Source organism: Oryctolagus cuniculus, chromosome 17, assembly GCF_051225735.1.
Source record: "Oryctolagus cuniculus isolate XC-2025 breed Fujian yellow rabbit chromosome 17, ASM5122573v1, whole genome shotgun sequence".
NCBI classification, from domain to species: domain Eukaryota; kingdom Metazoa; phylum Chordata; class Mammalia; order Lagomorpha; family Leporidae; genus Oryctolagus; species Oryctolagus cuniculus.
The window spans coordinates 20,379,576-20,394,315 of record NC_142883.1 but is presented as its reverse complement, the minus strand read 5'-3'; the positions used below and the strand labels follow the sequence as shown (position 1 = coordinate 20,394,315).

At 48.5% G+C, this 14,740-nt stretch overlaps 1 protein-coding gene and 1 long non-coding RNA gene across 8 annotated transcripts in view; one reads left to right on the top strand and one right to left on the bottom strand.

The window, feature by feature from the left end:
* STAT3 (signal transducer and activator of transcription 3) overlaps positions 1-10,763 on the bottom strand; it is a 60,159-nt gene extending 49,396 nt beyond the window's left edge. For all 4 annotated transcript variants that reach the window (XM_051824988.3, XM_051824991.3, XM_051824990.3 and 1 more), the window contains exon 1: positions 10,568-10,763. The gene's annotated coding sequence lies outside the window, so the exon portion shown is untranslated. The remainder of the gene's footprint in view (positions 1-10,567) is intronic.
* Positions 10,764-11,117: 354 nt separating this feature from the next.
* On the top strand, positions 11,118-14,253 carry LOC103351572 (uncharacterized). Of its 4 annotated transcripts, none has more exons than XR_016224010.1 (4): positions 11,118-11,370; positions 12,402-12,525; positions 12,810-12,867; positions 14,115-14,253. It is a non-coding gene; the product is annotated as an uncharacterized LOC103351572 (long non-coding RNA). The 4 variants fall into 4 exon arrangements; XR_016224011.1 differs by having other exon boundaries at positions 12,810-12,899; positions 14,115-14,249; XR_016224012.1 differs by lacking the exon at positions 14,115-14,253 and adding an exon at positions 13,017-13,181.
* Positions 14,254-14,740: the final 487 nt, after the last annotated feature.

Sequence of the window (14,740 nt, the reverse complement as noted above, 5' to 3'; positions counted from 1 at the left end):
AGAGCTCAATTGGAAGTGGAGAAGCCAGGACTACAATCTGTGCCCATATGAGATGCCGGGGCTTCAGGCCAGAGCTTTAACCTGCTGAGCCACAGCGCCAGCCCCACTTTTTTATATTTTTTAAAAATATTTATTTTGTATTTATCTGAAAGGCAGAGTTACAGATAGGAGAGGTAGAAAGAAAGAAAGAAAGAGAAAGAGAGAGAGAGAGAGAAGTGTCTTCCATCTGCTGGTTCACTCCCCAAATGCTGAAATGGCCGAAGCTGGGCCTATCCAAAGCCAGGAGCCAGGAGCTTCTTCTAGGTCTCCCATGAGGATGCAGGGGCCCAAGGACTTGGGCCATCTTCCACTGCTTTCCCAGGCACATTAGCAGGGAGATGCAACAGAAGTGGAGCAGACAGGACCCAAACCGGTGTCCATATGGGATGAAGGCTGGGGCTTTAACCTGCTACACCACAGCGCTGGCCCCTAAACACTGCAACCACTAATGCTGAGAAGTGATCAAATTCAATACGGTACACTGAAGTTTTCCCACATTCTTGTACTCTAAAGCTGAAATTTTATCCTTGGCAACGGTGTCAGTTGTTTTCCTTGAACAGCTTCCTCTCATTTCTGAGAAAACATCTGCCAACATCCAGTTGGTCTATCAGTCATTCTTTCCAGTAAAAAAATGGTGTTTCATGGAAAAAGCAGCCAGTCTGAGATCACAACTCAACGCACAAGTCTCTACCTTGAGACGTCCATCATCCGGCAGCATGCAGAAGTGCTTTATGTATGCCTTCCACTTCAATACCCAGTATCAGAAACACCAGGTCCACAGAGGTCAAGAGGTCAAGAAATTAATCTCGGTTACTGTTTCCTCATGGACATTCTTGAGCACAATCAGTACTTTTTCTGTGAGTGCACTGAAGTCCAAAAACACAAATAACTACATAATAAAAACAGTTTTTCTTTCAGCATTCCCCTCCTGGCCCCAATGGTCTGCGGACTACACTCTGAAAACTGCTGCTGTAGACAACCCAAACAGAGGCAGCAACGGGCAAGCCACCCACAGGAGCAAAACACCGGCCACGGCATTTATGCAAAACAGTCTGTCCTGTCTCAGGAAAGGAATGGCTGAGATTGATGTGCAGGGCCCCAGCATTACAGGTACATGCAGAGCAAACTTTTAAAAAATTGAGGGGGTGGGAGTGGGTGCTGTGGCACAGCAGGCTCCGTCCTCCACTCGGGACACTGCCTCTCACATCACAGTGCCCAGGATGGAGCCCACCCTCCATTTCCCATCCAGCTTCCTGCTAGTGCACACCCCCCCAGCCTCAGAGACAGCAGGTAATTACTCAAGTGTTTGAGTCCCTGCCACCTGTGTGGGAGACCCGGATGGAGTTCCTGGCTCCTGGCTTTGGCCTGGCCCAGCCCTGACTGTTGTAGCCATCTGGGGGGTGAAACAGTCAGTGGAGTATCTGTCACTCTTTGAAATAAATAAATCTTTTTTAAAAAGTAGGGGTCAGTGGGGGTATAGTTCCTGCCTGCCTAAGTGACAGGCACACTTATCGAAACTGACAGATTTTTTTCCCAGAAGCAATGTTTAAATTTGAAGTAAAACATACATTATTAAATGAAAAACCCCACTTCCAAGTAGTATTTAGATTATGATTAAAACTATTATGGGTTTCTCCAAAAAGTTTGTGGAAGGGCCGGCATTGTGACACAGTAGGTTAAGTCGCCTCCTGCAACACTAACATCCTATGTTGGAGTGCTGGTTTAAGTCCTGACTTTCCACTTCTATTCCAGCTCCCTGCTAATGTGCCTGGGAAAGCAATGGATGATGGCCCAAGTAATTGGACTCCTGACACCCATGTGGAAGACTAGGACAGCTCTATGGACTTCAGAAACTTCAGTAATTAGGATGCTAAAGTTTGCCATAGACTTCTCGCTTTTACTAACGCAAAGGGTCATGGGGTCGGTGCTGTGGCGCAGTAGGTTAATCCTCTGCCTGTGGCACCGGCATCCCATGTGGGCTCTGGTTCTAGTCCCGGCTGCTCCTCTTCCAGTCCAGCTCTCTGCTATGGTCTGAGAAAGCAGTAGAAGATGGCCCAAGCACTCGGGCCCCTGCACCTATGTGGGAGACCCGGAAGAAGCTCCTGGCTTCAGATCAGCACAACTCCAGCTGTTGTGGTCATTTGGGAGTGAACTAGCGGATAGAAGACCTCTCTCTGTCTCTCCTCTTTCAAATAAATAAAATCTTAAATAAATCTTAAATATATAAATCCTAAATAATATATTATATATATAAATCTTAAATAAATCTTAAAAATAAATAAAATCTTTAAAGGGGGGGTGGTCAATAACACATGGACTGAGAATAAGCATTGATATTTGACTCCAGAATGTGCAATCATTCCATCTGCCCTCCTAATTATGTTTTATTCTGGTTAATGTTTCTTTGCTTTCCCTAAACATTGATAAAAACAAAACTGATTTGTCAGGGAAAGTCAGTCTTGAGATTAAATATTTATTGTGTCTAAACCACAAGAAGAAAAAGATTCAAAGCCCAGCTGGATGCTAACTCAATGCAATATTGCACTTTGGTTTACAGGAGAGGTAATTACACAGCCAGCATCTGGGTTTGAGGTTTTGAAGATTGTGTTGGGGGGGGGGGGGGGGGGGCAGAAAGACAGAACAAAGGAAAAGTCCAATGCTTTTAGATTCTGTCAGAAAAAAGTGTGTGCCAAGAAGCAAAATTAACAGAAAACACGTTTTAGGAAGCTTTCACCCAAGCAGGTGCTCAAGCTCACATGCTAATCCTCCAACTCTCATAACAAAAATGAGAGGTCAGGATACCGCAAACAAGATCAATCAGCAAACCGGGAAAACAGGTGGCTGACAGCAGCCTGGGCAGGGCTTCCCTAAATTCGGCTCACCTCACCAATCCAAATCAGTTTTCAGTAATAACCTCTACAAAAACCACCCAAACATCCCCCTAATAATCTGCACTCCTCCTCCACAGTAGGGAAGCCATTTATTTACCAGAAGTTTTACTTTCTCTTTCAAGCTCTGCTGGCTTCCTCCTACCCTATATACAGCCAAGGTACAACTGGGTTGACTTTTCTTTCCTGCCTTCTTCAACCCAGTGCTAGAGAATTAGTGAGAGAAGCCGCCTCGTGGGAGGAGCCAAGTGATCCTTCTTAACCACAAGGCTACTGTGGATGAAGATCAGTTTGCAAAGGAAAGTTACTGGACAGGAAAACAAAGTTCTGCTCCTCCAATAAACCGTGTGTGTATTTACTCCTACATGCACACACACACAGATGTGAAGGGACATCCAATTCAGCTGAGTAGCACACAGCATCTCTGTGCATCCACACCGCTCAGGAAGCCTTCCTAAGCTTAGCATGTCCCGTATTCCTGATCTGACTCAAAGCATGGTTCCTCCTCTTGGCTGTTTCTTGAGAAACATTCAAGTCTAATCACTCTCTACCCCTCAAATTGCCTGTATTATCAATACTTATTCAAATTCCTGCATAAGTTGATTTTTAATGTGTTGAATGTAACTTGAAATGAATGGGATAGAAGACGCAAAGACAATCCCCACAACGGCGTTTGTGTAAATAGGAATTCACGATCTGCCTTGCCTGTTCCTCTTAGACGAAGTCCCCCATCTCCCCTACCACAATGTAAATCCCCACTCCCTGTTCATCTAGTTTTTCCCAGTAGATTAGAATCTCCCTATTACTCTTTCTTTCCTTTGGGTCATTAATGGCTGCTGTGAATCATTATTTGCCTGATTTTATAGTTAGATAAATCATGTAGTTTTTCTAACAGTTCATTATCAGCACTCAGATGTTAGCAGTCTGCCAAGCACTACAACGTACTCTATCATACATGCATTATCGTGCTCACCTTCACAGCTACTCTACCAGGAATCTCGTATCAAAGCAACCTGCCCAAGGTTCTACAAGGGACCTCGTATCAAAGCAACCTGCCCAAGGTCTCTGAGGTAGCAGAGGTGTGACCTATAGAAACGTTAGATCATGAAACCCTTAAAAACACTGCCCAAGTGAAAGTTATCTCAGAAACGCTTACTATGTAAGCTCCCCAGCCTATGCAGTTAAGTCAGAGGTCAGGTAAAAGATCAGTGACGAGCAAAGTCATGTATTCTTACAGATGCTGGTACCAGGAAGGAAACCAGATAACCCAAGACACTGTTTTCCTTGGAGGTAGGTTTGCCTTTCTTGAAATATTTTTTTCAGGCTAGCAAAAAGAATTTACAATAATATGTCCAAGATAAATTGATAAATAGAAAAAGCTGAAAAAAATCTGGAGAAATATACACCAAACTAGGATGTACATAAATATACCTATTTTATATTTCTACAAATTTAAATTTTTATAAAGGCATATATTGTTTTTATAAACAGGACAAAACAACTTATTCCAATGACATTTAAACTCAATTACTAACAGAAGGGAAGGGATAAGGCCTGTGGCTGTTTGGCCTCCCCTCAGTGTAGTTCTCCTAAATTAAGAATTTCCACTTATAGCTCCCTGAACACACTGCTGTTTTAAGCCTCTGCACACTCATGCCCCTTCAACCTTGAAGGCAACTGTTTACTGCTCCACTCTGGGGGGGAGAATTCCGACTCAACCTGCAAAAAGCCTGGTCAGGTAGTTCCACCTGATGAAGCCTTTCTGCACTAAAGCCTTTCTCTTGCAGCCCTGAAGAGGAGCAATCTCTCTGCTTGTACATCTAGTAAGAACTCTGGTATGACTGGTGGAGCTCTTAGAGTGTGCCAGCGCAAGTCTAAGCATTTTATCTCCAAGATCTTGGTGACTCTACAAGTCCTTCCTCTTATCCTCCTCTGACAGGTAAGAAAACTGGTTCAGATTCTGACTAGTAAGTGACAGATCCAGGATCCAGTCCTCCATCTGGCTTGGCCCAGAGTGGAGTCTTGAACCACAAACCTGTCATCCGTCTGCCCAGAGTCCATACTGGCACAGCACACACCCTGGCCCCATGACATCTCCAGTTCTGTGAAAACAGACATGTATTTCATTCTCCTTGGAGCCTGCCAGCACAATAATGAGCTCTCAGTGCAGAATATATTTGCTGATCTCAGTTAAGAGTTGCGATAATTCTAACATGACAAAAGAGAAGTAACCTCAATAGAAATTCATTCTTTCAGGGGCTGGCGCCATGGCTCGCTTGGTTAATCCCCTGCCTGCAGTGCCGGCATCCCATATAGGCGCTGGGTTCTAGTCCCAGTTGCTCCACTTACAATCCAGCTCTCTGCTGTGGCCCGGTAAGGCAGAGTCGGCCCAAGTGCTTGGGCCCCTGCACCCGCATGGAAGACCAGGAGGAAGCACCTGGCTCCTGGCTTCAGATCAGCGTAGCTCCAGCCGTAGCGGCCATTTGGGGAGTGAACCAATGGAAGGAAGACCTTTCTCTCTGTCTCTCTCTCTCACTGTCTATAACTCTACCTGTCAAAAAAAATTCATTCTTTCAGATGTAGTTCCATTTAAAGATTGGAGACGTTTCAAATAGTTCACCACTGAAGTACCCTCTTGCCACCCTAAGTGCACCATAGTAAAGCAAGGGTCCTAGCAACAAGTGTGTAAGCAAGAGAGCAATTTTTGTTTTCACTGTAATAGACAAAGATTGAGGAGACAGTAATACTAGCCTGCGGGGTCTCACAGACACTGCTTCCGCACACCAGGAGCTCCTCAGGATTTAGGAGCACCCCTCAAATGCTCTCTGGGTGGCTGCTGTAAATGACCCAAAGTTATGGCAAAATTTTTTAAACATGGGGGCTAGAGTTATGAGCCACAGTTAAGCCACCACTTGAACTAATGGCATGGCCATCAACATGCCATGTCAGAAAGCCAGTTTGAGTCCCAGCTGCTCCACTTCCCATTCAGCTTCCTGCTAATGCACCTGGGAAGGCAGTGGAAGATGGCCCAAGTACTTGGGCCCCTGCCACCCACAAGGGAAACCCACATGGAGTTCATGGTTCCTGGCTTTGGCCTGGCCTAGACCCAGCTGTTGTGGCCATTTAGGGAGTGAACCAACAGATGGAAGATCAATTGATTGCTGGATCTCTCTCTGTCACGCTTTCAAATAAATAAGTAAATCTTTAAACATTTCTCTAAAACATGAAAGACATAAAATGTGAGTGATCTGTAGCAGCCAATCAAAAGTCCTCGAACAACACTTCTGCCCTTAAGCGCTTTCCTTTTTTTCACCTGAAGTACCAAATCAAGTAAGTCAGGACACCTTCCTGTGTGCTGGCTCGGCTGCTAAGGCCAGATGCAGTGACAGCTCCCTCAGGGCAGAGGACACATGCACTGTTGGCTTTGTACAAATCAACCGGCACCAGGCCAGCGTGACACGTTGTAGGCATTCCAAAATTCAGCACCAGCACTTGGCCTCCAAGGTCTTAAAAGCTCCCACTACAAAAGGATAGACCTGAAATTCCTTGGCCTTACATTCAAGGCCTTTTATTAGTAAACACTTCTCTACTTATCTTCGAAAACCACCAGGATCTTGTTTGTGTTATATCCCCCATGGCTCCTCAAATTTTTAATACTCAAATTCCACCTATTTGTTAGTATTAAATTCAAATCCTTCCTTTGGCAAGACTTCCTAGACGATTCCAACCCCTGTAACCTCTCCTTCGTCCAAAGACCTGTAGCCTTCCATGTAGCACTGCCCAATAGACCCTTCTATGACACCAGAAATGTTCTACCTCTACAATACATGTTCTTTTAAAAATAGCAAGCTTGTTGGATAGTAGAGGTGTGATGCCTTCACCACCTCCTTGGTGACAACAACATGGCATTAGATGTTTAAAGCATTTATCGGGGCTGGTGCCATGGCGTGGTTAAGCTGCGCCTGCAGGGACAACACTCCCTAGGGGCACTGATTCAGTCCCGATGCTTCACTGCTGGTCCAGCTCCTTGCTAGTGCACCTAGGCAGGCAGTGGAGGATGACCCGAGTCCTTGGGACCTGCACCCATGTAGGAGATCTGGAGGAAGCTCCTAGCTTCAGACCAGCCAGCTCCAGCCATCGTGGCCATTTGGGGAGTGAACCAGCGGATGGAGAATCTCTGCCTGTCTCTCCCTCCCTCTCTCTCTGTAACTCTGCCTTTGAAGTAGATAAATAAATCTTTAAAAAGCAAAACAAGAAAAGCATTTATAAAGGAACCCCGGCAGACGCAAATTCTGTGGAAAGGACACATCTTATTCCCCACAGCAACTTCCACAAAGTTGAAAATTGTAAGTAAACCTCTTGATTTGAACACCACTCTTAAGAAAACATAAGCTGGGGCCAGTGCTGTGGTGCAGTGGGTTAACGCCCTGGCCTGAAGCGCCGGCATCCCATATGGGCACCAGTTCGAGCCCCAGCTGCTCCACTTCTGATCCAGCTCTCTGCTATGGCCTGGGAAAGCAGCGGAGGATGGCTCAAGTCCTTAGGCCCCTGCACCCGCGTGGGAGACCTGGAAGAAGCTCCTGGCTCCTGGCTTCAGATGGGCACAGCTCCGGCCGTTGCGGACAATTGGGTAGTGAACCATAGGATGGAAGACTCCTCTCTCTCTCTGCCCCTCCTCTCTCTGTGTAACTCTGACTTTCGAATAAGTCAAACTTTAAAAAAAAAAAAAAAGCTAAAAAGATGTTGCACTCAGGTATCTGGAATGATGATCAACACCTCGACCTTATCTAACTTCTGAATGTCAAGGAACACAGAAGCAGAAGAAGAAGACAACTTCCTGGAAACTCAAATGACCACTGACCAGGCCACAAGGCACCCTGGTTTACATTTAGGTCATGACACCCCTCACCTAAAACTTTCCTGAACAACCCCATTAATAATCGCTCAACTCTCATGGTAAGTTATGCTTTCTACAGTTAATTACTCCTTAAGTCAGACTTGGCAGACAGGAGAGCAAGCTTCGCCAGCCCGACATGTGTTTCTTTCCCCCCATTTATGGAGCACACTTCCCTCCCCTGAAGTCTTCCCACTGACCGGCGGGACTGGGAATTCACTGCCCAGTATGCTAGACTCTCACTGACATCTTTCAGGGCCTACACACTCAGAATCAAGCTTAAGCACTGGTCATCAAAACAACACAACACATACAGAAGACACAAGTTCCACCATTCTGGTGTTCGACTGCCTTGAGTATCTTTGGCTTCAATTTCCTTATCTACAAAATGGGGTTAGGTTATGTGAGCCACCTATCTCACAAACCCTTTTGGGTCAAGTTGAGTCTGGTTATCCTCCCCAGATGAATTACATACAAAAAACAAAGATTTATGAATTTGTTAATGGTTCTTTGCGGTGGGTGTGCTAACAGCGCTCCAACATCTACGACTACTTTTTTTATCCCAGATTTCTTTCCCCCATCCCACTGTACAAATGGCTGAGCAAAATTTCCAGTAGTCTGGTACATGTAATAAGGAAATAAATGTGTTGACTCAGGGAACACAGACATATTCAACATAAAATGAGTAAAAAGAGAAAACTGACTGGACCATGCAAGTCATAACACACTTGGGATCTTCAAAAGTTCATGGAAAGTCTGTATTATGAAGAAATTATGAATAGATTTCAATTTTTCCACATCAAAATAATCTTTTAATTCCATTTTTCCATGTACTTTTTAAAATACCCTCATACAAATAAAAAATTAAGATGATTCACTTTTTTTTTTTTAAGATTTATTTATTTGAAAGGCAGAGTTACAGAGAAAGACAAAGAGGGAGAGAGATCTTTCATTCGCTCATTCACTCCCCAAATGGCTGCAACAGCCTGAGCTGGGCTGATCCAAAGCCAGGAGCCAGGAACTTCTTGCAGGTCTCCCACATGGGTTACAGGGTCCCAAGCACTTGGGCCATCTTCTGCTGCTTTCCCAGGCTCATCAGCAGGGAGCTGGATCAGAAGTGGAGCAGCTGGGACTCAAACTGGTGCCCATATGGGATGCCAGCACTGTAGGCGGAGGCTATGCCACAGCGCTATGCCACAGCGCTAGCCCCAATTTACTACTTTGATTTATTCAAACCAATGCTTTACAACACAGCCAAAAATCTACAACCCAGGGTTGGAGGTTTGGTGCAGGGGTTAAGACAAAGCCACTTGGGACACTTGTTTCCAATATGAGAGTGTCTGACTCCTCCATTACCATCCAGCTTCCTGCAAATGCACACCGTGGGAGGCAGCATGACTCAGGCACTTGGGTCTCTGCCACCTCTGTGGGAGACTTGGATTGAGTTCTGTGCTCCAGGCTACAGCCTGGCCCTGCCTTGACTGTTGTGAGCCTGTGGGGAGTGAACCAGCAGTTGGAAGATCTCTCTCTCCGTCTCTCCCTCTGCGTTTCAAATAAAATGAAATTTTAAGACGTTTTTAAAGTTTACAACCCATAACAGAATAAAGAAATTTAAATGCACACACAATAACAACCAACAGGTATACACAATCTACATTTTTAATAAGAAAAAAACGACCAACCACTGTGTCAACAAACACCTCACTTGATATAACACAGTGATGTGTACCAAACAGAAAAAACAACTAGGGACACTTGAATTGGGCCAACTTAAGTGCAACCACACCCCCAAACCCAGGTAAAGTCCACATACAGGGCTGTGCCAAGGCCAGCCTCTTTGTTTCCCTCTCTTCTGCATTTACCCAAGATCTTGGCTCTGAGACAGAAAACTCCCACTCTGGATTGGTTCATTCTGTCCTATGCAATTAAGCAACACCACAATCCAGTAAATGCAATGGCTCAATTATTTATCTTCGAGCTGAGTTTACCAGGTGTTTCTAAGAGAACAATGTCAAGAAGGAATGAGCTGGCCCTGATGGGGTTTTTGTTTTGCCTTTTTTTTTTTTTTCTTTTTCCAGGGGAGGTGGGCAGCGATAAGCGCCTAACCTAGAAAAAGATGGGAAGGAATTAAGGAAGAATACAGTCTGTCCATTTCCCTACAGGAAACTTGAGTCTTATGCAATAACCCTACCCGCAACCAGCCAGCACGCGAGGCTGTGGGGGGAAGACACCTATTCCGACCTCCAGGGGGGCACAGCCAGCCCACGAAGGAGGCGAACCGGGCCCGGCGGAGGAAGTGGCTCAGCCCGGAGCCGGCGGGGCGGGGAGAGGCTCCTTCCACCCCCGCCGGACGGCAGCTCCGGGGCCGCAGTGTCCCGAGCCCGGGGCTCAGGAAGTCGGGGGCCTCCCTCACCTTGGCCATCCCCAGCCTCGCACGCCCTCGCGCCGCGGGCCGCCCCCTTGAGCTCATTCTCCCTCTCCTCCGCGTCGCCCCTTACTGCGAAGAACGAAACTTACTTCCAACGCCCGTCCCCCCCCTCCCCCGTCCCCGCCGAGGCCCGCTCCTGTCATCCCAGGGAGCCGTCCCCTGAGGGTGACCCTCCGCGTCTCCTCCGGCCCCCAGCCCCCTGAGCGCCCACCCCCGGCTCCCCCTAACACCCCAGGCGCTCCCGGCCCCGCGGCGCCCTCCGAGGTGCCCAGCTCAGGGGCCGTCGGGGGAGGCGGCCCCACCCTTCACCCCCTTCACCTGTTTCTCGGGCTCAGGCCCGACAGGCCGGGGCTGCGCTAGCGCCGGGTGCGGGCGGCCGGGCTCCCTCAGGCCGCCGGGCCTCTGCTAGCCGATGCGGAGAGACAACGCCGAGTGGGGGTGCTCTTCAAAGATCCGGTTGGGGCTCCTTCCCTCTGCTGCGACGTCGGAACCCCAGACTCCCCCTCCCGTCTACACCGCCGCAGCTCCGGAAACCGCTGAATTACAGCCCCTTCAACCAATCCCCGCCCAGCCCCAGTCTCGCCAAGGCACGCCTTTATACATAATTCATGAGACAGCCAGCTTGCTAGACCACCCAGAGGCCGCAGTGCGAGGGCTGTACCGTCGAAGCCCCACCCATTGACCAATGAGGTAAGTCTCCAGGAGAAAGGGCGGAGTCAAGGGGAGGCTGGGGACGCCCCTGTGCTGGCTGTTCCGAGCTTTAGTGCTCCTCCCTCCGCGGCACCAACGGAAGAGACGCGGCCTTGGGCACAGAAGTCCGGAGGGAGGGGGGAAAATGAACGGAATGTCCTGCTGAAAACTCAGCTGAGTTCCTGGCAGTGCGTGACGTCAAGACACTTTAAATGCCCCTGATACGGCTCCCTCCTGCCCGCTCTCCCTTTTCCCGGCCCTTGGCACCACGTGGGGGCGAGACTGAGAGGTTCTTACCACGTGGGAATCAGCCAGTTAGACGGTCCCCGGGTATCGCCAGATCTGCCAGGCGCCCTCCTCTTGGACTGGGTTTCTGGGGCCGACAAGACGAACATGGGCGACCCTTGCCTGCTTTGAACCCCAGCTTCTGCGTGAGTTGGGACACACACACCCGGAAACATGACGTGGAAATAGAGTAATTACTAGATTGCGTGGGAGACGGCGGTGGATTTAACCCCGTCTTGGGTTCTGTGCCTTCAGCCGCTAGTGCGCGGGCCGGTACACACACGTGCGGACTGTAGGTGAAGATGACCCCTTGCTGACATTTCTGTGCCGAAATGCTCCCCGTTGTCTGCCCTATTTTTTTTCCACCTTGTCTATGCAGGTATTACTGAACTGAAGCCGGTCGTTCATAGGAAATGTACACACTTTGCCTTTCGTAATAGGGTGAATTTTGCATAATAGAGTGTTGTGTGTGTGCTCCATTCTATCCGGGTTCTTTTTTTTTTTTTTTTTTTTTTAGCAAAAACAAAAATCGTTTAACACAACGAGATAAGATAAAATATAAAAAGGGCCCATTATCTCAACCACCCACGTAACTTCTAATAACACTTTTCTCAGTGAAACTAATCCATGTTCATGGTTTAAAAATTCAAACAATTCAGAAAAATTTTAAGAGACTTATTTGAAAGTTACAGAGAGAGAGCAGAGCAAGATCTTCCATCCCCTGGTTCACTCCCCAAATGGCCACAACCACTGGAGCTGGATGGATCTGAAATCAGGAACCATGAGCTTCTTCCAAGTCTCTCACTTGAATACAAGGACCCAAGCCCTGGGGCCAGCTTCCACTGCTTTCCCAGGAGCATTAGCAAGGAGCTGGATCAGAAGTGGAGAAGCTGAGACTCAAACCAGTTCCCATTCGGGATGCCGGCACTGAAGGCAGCAGGTTTACCGGCAATGCCTCAGGACTGGCCCCTCAAAATATTTATTTTAAAACAAGATTTATTGAAGTCAGAAACCTCCGGATGCAGCAGCCAAGAGGGGGGCTCCAAGAGAGGCAGACCCCCCTCCCAGAAATTTTTAAATGAAAAATCTCCCCCTCCTGCCTCATTCAGTCTTCCCCAAGGATAGCTGTTCTTAATTTTTGGTGAGAAAAAAAATCAGTGTCTCTTAACCTTTGAAGGGGAGTGGATCTCAGAGTTTGGTGGAGAATACGGATTCCAGCCCCAGAAATACTCAGCAATTCACATGGTTCCCCCAAGACTCCAGGTTCAGACTTCTGGTGCGCCCTTAAATCCAAGTGAGAGGTGAGGGAACCCATAAGGCAACCGTCAGTGTCGGGGTGCTGGGACAGCTGTCTCGGGGTGTCCTGTAGATCCCGGAAGTGTGGGATTGCCTGTTTGTAAACAGAGTGCATGTACGGGTCATGGATCACTCTTTATCTTCACCATGGCCACCTCCCCTAAAGTCCATCCCAGCTGTGTGGCCCCTTGCAGTTCACGGCCTCCCTGGTGGCAGAGGGTCTGATATTTGCTCAGTGATTTACTGCTTGGAAGGTGCTCACACACTCTCCTCTCCTTTCTCACAACAGGTCACCTTCATCGCTGACAACGAGGGCCCAATCCCAGCGATACCCGGAGGTGCACCAGGTGGGTCAGAGCCACAGCTTTGTTCCATCCTGGTAAGCTGTGACCCCTGACCCCTCAGGAGCGTTCACTCCCCTCACTGCCCTCGCCACCGTTCTCCCCTGAAATCTACCTCTGAGCCTGCCTGATAAAGGGACAAAAACCCTCTGCAGCCTCCGACTGACCCCAATCCCCACCGGCTGAACGCTGCAGCTTCTCCCTCTTGAGCCGAAGCCTGGCCGCTTCCCTACTGTCTCCTTACTCCATCCCGATCTCCCCTTGGCTACCAGGAGCATCATCCTAAAAGTTATATGAATAAATACTCAGCCCTGTCGCCATCTGCCTCAAAATCTCTTCTGTTCTCCGTGATCCATAGGGTAAAAATCCAAGTTCCTTCAAAAAAAAGCACCAACCTCCTAACTCAGTGCCAGGCATGCGGCAGGAGCTGGGCTGATGCCCCTTGTCCTCTCGATTCGACTCCTAAATCCTGTATTCTCACCTGAAGCCCTTTGTCCAGGCTCATCCCACACCACCTGAACTCCCGCCCTGCCCTGATCACCTTCCCCAGGGCGTGCCAGCACCACCCGCCACTTCAGCCCCTGTGGGTTTTCTTCCCTCCCACCATGTCTCTTCCATTTCCTCGCTCCCTCGCTGAAAACTCTCTCATTCTTGAAGGCGCGGTTCCAGCATCGCCGCCTCTGGGCTTTCCCGGTGCTCCCAGGCAGTCTGCCTCTCGGCTGCCGTCAGCAGGTGTTTCCCCACCTTGAACTGCAATGTATCCATTTACTAGCCCACTTCCTTATAAATGAAATAATTAACCTTTATTAATCACTATGTTCTAGGAACTGTACTGAGCATTTTACGCAGAGATTGTCATTTGATCAAGGACATAGGCGTTCTAATTCTCATTTTATGACTGTGGAAACTAAGGCTTAGAAAGAAAAGGCCTGGGGCTGGCCTTTGGCCGCACAGTGAACACATGTGCCTCCCATATCAGAATGCCCGCCTTCCACGCTCAGCTGCACTCCTGATTCTAATAACCTGCGAATGCAGGCCCTGGGAGGCAGCAGGTGATGGCTCAAACAGCTGGATCCCTGCCAGCCTTTGGGAGACCTGGGTTGAATAACTTGGCTCCCAGCTTCAGCTGGCCCTGTCCTGGCTATTTCAGGCATTTGGGGGGTAACCAGCAGATGGAAGGTCTCTGTTCCTACCCCATCACTCTGCCTTTCTTTCCTTTTTTTTTTTTTTTTTTTTTTTTTTAAACACTGCAGGGCCAGTGCTGTGGCATAGAAGGTTAAGCCTCCACCTGCAGTGCCGGCATCCACAGGTTTGAGTCCCAGCTGCTCCACTTCTGATCCCGCTCCCTGCTAATGTGCCTGGGAAAGCAGCAGAGGATGGCCCAAGTGCTTGGGCCCCTGCACTCATGTGAGAGACCAGGATGAAGCTCCTGGCTCTCAGTTTCAGCCTGGCCCAGACCTGACTGTTGTAGACACTTGGGGAATGAACTGGTGATGGAAGATCTCTCTCTCTCTCTCTCTCTCCCCCTCCTTCTCTGTATTTCTGCCTTCCAAATAAACAAATTAAAAATTAAAAAAAAGGCGCGGTTGGGGTGGGCTTTAGGGCACTGAAGGTTAAGCTGTGGCTTGCGACACCCACATCCCGTATTGTAGCATCTGGGATCAAGTCCTGCCTCTGCTTCCCATGGAAGCTTCCATGGCTTCTGTGCACCTGAGGAGGCAGCAGGTGGTCACTCAAGCACTTGGGTCTCTGCCACCCACATGAGAGACCCAGATGGAGTTCCAGGTTCCTGACCTTGGCCTGACCCAGCCTCGACTATTGCTGGCATCTGGGGAGTGAACCAGCAGACGGAAGATCGCTCTATGTGTGTGTGTCTTTG